Source organism: Camelina sativa, chromosome 1 (genome assembly GCF_030686135.1).
Source record: "Camelina sativa cultivar CO46 ecotype springtype chromosome 1, ASM3068613v1".
NCBI lineage: Eukaryota > Viridiplantae > Streptophyta > Magnoliopsida > Brassicales > Brassicaceae > Camelina > Camelina sativa.
In genome coordinates, this window is record NC_141880.1 from 17,673,293 (window position 1) to 17,677,532 (window position 4,240).

The following is a 4,240-nucleotide window of genomic DNA, read 5'->3' on the forward strand; positions in this document are numbered from 1 at the left end:
ATTGAAACACCCTGACTTCTATTCATTCCATACATCATCATTCCATACATCATTCATTCACCACACCACAAAGAAAGTCAGTTTCAATTTGGCGCCGTTGCCCATTTGAGTGTGTTTTGTGACATTTAGGATCATTATTAGTCTAAGATTAAGTTCGTTTAATCACTTGTGAAGTTACTAAACTCGAATCTTCCTTTGCTTGGCTGTTTTGTGTTTCAGGTACCCACTCGACCACCTACTCGACCACCACTCGAACGAGCTGTGATCGAGCACTTGATCGAGCCAGAAGCCGGACCTAAATAGCCATTACTTCCCAGTCGACTCGACCACCCACTCGAGCCTGCGCTCGATCGTGTACCTGTTCGAGTCTGTAGTAGAGTTTGTTGATGCACACAAGGTCAAAAGGCAAAGACAGTCTTCAACAGCCTATTGACAACATCCACATGCTACAAAAGGGTTTGAGACATAAGCAAGGAAGAGTAGTTCAACAACAACAAGGTCAAGACATCATGGAGCAACAAGCTATCCATGAGCAGAGACCAAGGCACATTGGTGCAGGAGATGCACCCAATACCCACAACCAAAGGGCTGGAATTGTGCCACCTTCAGTAGCAAACAATAACTTTGAGATCAAGAGTGGATTGATCTCAATGATACAAGCCAACAAGTTTCATGGGTTGCCAATGGAGGATCCACTAGATCACCTTGATGAATTTGACAGAATATGTGGACTCACTAAGATCAATGGAGTGAGTGACGATGGATTCAAATTAAGGCTCTTCCCATTTTCTCTTGGAGACAAAGCTCACCTTTGGGAGAAGACTCTTTCTACTGGAGCTATCACCACATGGGATGCATGCAAGAAAGCTTTTCTGGCCAAGTTCTTCTCCAATGCAAGGACTGCTAGGTTGAGGAATGAAATTTCTGGGTTTGCTCAAAGGAATAATGAGAGTTTTTGTGAAGCTTGGGAGAGGTTTAAAGGATTCCAGACTCAGTGTCCTCACCATGGCTTCAGCAATGAGTCACTTCTAAGCACCTTGTATAGAGGAGTGCTTCCCAAGATAAGAATGCTTCTTGATACAGCCTCTAATGGAAACTTCCTCAACAAGAATGTGGAAGAAGGATGGGAATTAGTTGAGAATCTTGCACAATCTGATGGCAATTATAATGAGGACTATGATAGGACCATAAGGGGCTCCTCAACTGATCAAGAGGACAAGTATAAGAAGGATTTGAAGATGGTCAATGAGAAACTTGACAAGATACTCCTAAGCCAGTCCAAGTCTATTCACTTCATTGGTGAAGAAGAAGCTCCAGTTCAAGAGGGGGAGCCTGAATTTGCTGAGTTGTGCTACATGCAAAACCAGGGAGGATTCAAAGGCTACAACCAAGGAGGTTTCAAAAACAACAATCTCTCTTATAGGAGCACAAATGTGGCCAACCCTCAAGACCAAGTCTATCCACCTCAACAACCTCAACAGCAACAAAACTACATCCCCAAGCAACAACATCAAGTGTTCCAGCCCCAATTGTGTCCCCCACCAGGGTTTCAGACTAACCAAGGGCAGGAACAAGACTTACGAGCAATGATGCAACAGTTGTTGATTGGGCAAACACAAGGCAAGATTGAGGAAGCCAAACAGTTTGCTGAGTTGAATCAAAGGCTCACATCACAGTACAATGATCTGAACATGAAGTTTGAAGGTCTCAATTCCAGAATGAAGTATATGGAGAGCAACATTGCCTCTACTTCAGCTCCTAAACCCAACCAACTCCCAGGAAAAGCTGTTCAAAATCGAAGGGAGTTCACTGCAAAAGCCATTCATATCTCTGATGAGGAAGTCACTGAGGACAGTGAAGTTCAAGTTTGGGGGAATTCATTAGTTACTGAAGCCCCAACTGACGTTTGTGCAAAGCAACTGGAGTCCGTTATTGCACTCGACCAAGTACTCGAACAGCCACTCGACCGAGTGCATGCTCTAGTGGTCGATCGAGTTGCAGACTCAGAAGATGTCAAGTCTGCTAAGTACATTCCTCCTGCCTACAAGCCACCTCTTCCATTCCCAGGACGTTTCAAAGCACAAAATATTAAGGAGCTTAGGGAAATCATTGAGAGAAAGGAGATGATGGCTAAGCAACAAGAGGAAGAGAAGGCTTTGAAGGAAGTGGTTGTGATTGAAAAAGTTGTGGTTGAGGAAGTGTTGGCCATACAAGAGATCACCATTGCTTACCAAGAAGAAGAGAGAGGACCTGCCTTGGAACAGTATGATCCATATCCTCTCTACAAAGATTTTTTGCTTGATTTGTCAAAGAAGAAGGCTGAAGCTCAAGATGAGAAGGATCTTGAGGACCTTGGAGGAGTTATCATTCCAATCAAGCTTAAGGATCCAGGTCCATTCTATCTGCCTTGCACACTTAGCTATCTTCACTACAACCAATGCCTTTGTGATTTGGGAGCTTCAACAAGTGTGATGCCATACTCCATAGCACAAAGGCTTGGGAGAACTGATTTCAAGTCCACCAACCTTCATATATGTCTAGCTGATGGGTCAAACAAGGAGATAGTTGGAAGGTTGGAGAATGTCCCAGTCAAGATAGGGAAGGCAAGGGTTCACACTGATTTTGTGGTGTTGGAGATGGACAAGGAACCTGAAGATCCAATCATTCCTGGAAGGCCATTCCTAGCCACTGTTGGAGCAGTTATTGATGTCAAAGAGGGTCTTGTGACCTTGAACATTGCTGAAGATATAGCCATGAAGTTTAACATCTATAACCCAACCAACCTTCCTACCATTGATGATCAACCTTTTACTATCAAGGACAAAGGAGGTCAAGAAGGTTCAAGTGGTGAAGCAACTCCAAAGGCTAAGCTCTCCTTTCAAGATGATTCTGTGGAAAAGCTTAAGAGGTCAGTTCAAGAGTTGACTAGTATGGTTGAGGATCTTCAAGTTAAGCTGAACAAGAGGTCCTTAAAGAAAGCAAGACCAAGGCTCAAAATCAAGAAGAAACATGGTTTGTGTGTTAAGGGTGAGGTGATCAAGGATCAACTTCATAGTGATCAAGAAGTTCCAGGGAGGATTTCATCACCTCCTTGGTATCTAAACAAGGCTTAAGAAGGCAACCAAAGTCAAGTTTAGTGACTTTAAACAAGCTCACTAGGGAGGAAGTCCCTAAGGTATCCTTTGTAAATATGGTTTATTTTCCTTGTAGTTTTGATGTGTTTTCTTTTATATTTGTGTTGGACAGGCCTTTAGGTGAAAATGTAGTTGGGTAAGGAGAGATTTAGACTTGGAGAAGGAGACTCGCAAGCCCACTCGACCTGCCCACGAGAGGTACTCGACCGAGCTAGGAAGGAATTGAGGCCCATTTGATCTTTAAATCGCTAGAACGATCGAGTGAAGGGAAGAACAAGAAGAAAAATTTTGAAATTTCAAAATTTAATCAAGGTGCTCGACCGTGTACAGTCGAGTGTGGGGTCGAGTGGCAGCAAAAAGCAGGTCAAAGATTCCCATTTCAAATTTGAATGGTATGGACGCTCCACCCTTGTCTCTTTGTCCCCTTAGCTTCTTTATATAGACCTAGCATGAGATAATACCTCTCACATTCTCTCATTTGCTCAAAACAATTAAATTCAAGTTTTAAAGTCTCTCACATAGCTTATCTTTTGCTCAAGCTTAGTTCTTTCAAGTTTTTGGGTCACTAACCTATTAACTTTGAGCTTTGAGTTTATTCCCTTCAGTTCTTTTTGAAAAATGTCTTCAAGAATCACTAGGAAGTCTCAACAAACCGCTGTAACCTCCATGGAACGTCATGATGCTAGTCTTGAATCAAGAGGAGAAGCTGGAAGAGCCACTCGACGCCCCACTCGATCATGCACTCGACCGAGTGGCGGTTCGAGCAGCCGGTCGAGCCAGATGCCGTGTCCAAGGAGAGAGAGAGTTGAGGAAGATCCTGAGAGGACTGAAAGTGAGGAGGAAAGGGAGTCAACTCTCAATGAGTTCATGAGGAGACACAAGGCCAAAGGGAAGAGGCCAGCAGTTGAGGTTGAACAAGAGGAGAGTGAGAATGAGAGTGAGGAAGAAAGTAAAAAAGAAGAGATAGAGGATGATGGAGAAGCTGAGTCTTGTGGGTTGTCAAAGAGGCAACTCTATGATGCTTTCATGAGAATGGAGTTCTTAGGGACTAGATATCCACACAAGGAAACCATGGAGAAGCTAGCCATTGGTGAAGATGTGGAGTA

At 43.6% G+C, this 4,240-nt stretch overlaps 1 non-coding gene across 1 annotated transcript; it reads right to left on the reverse strand.

Moving 5' to 3' along the window:
• Nucleotides 1-905: 905 nt before the first annotated feature.
• On the reverse strand, nucleotides 906-1,012 carry LOC147950053 (small nucleolar RNA R71). Its single transcript, XR_015565277.1, has one exon. It is a non-coding gene; the product is annotated as a small nucleolar RNA R71 (small nucleolar RNA).
• Between the last annotated feature and the right edge of the window lie 3,228 nt (nucleotides 1,013-4,240).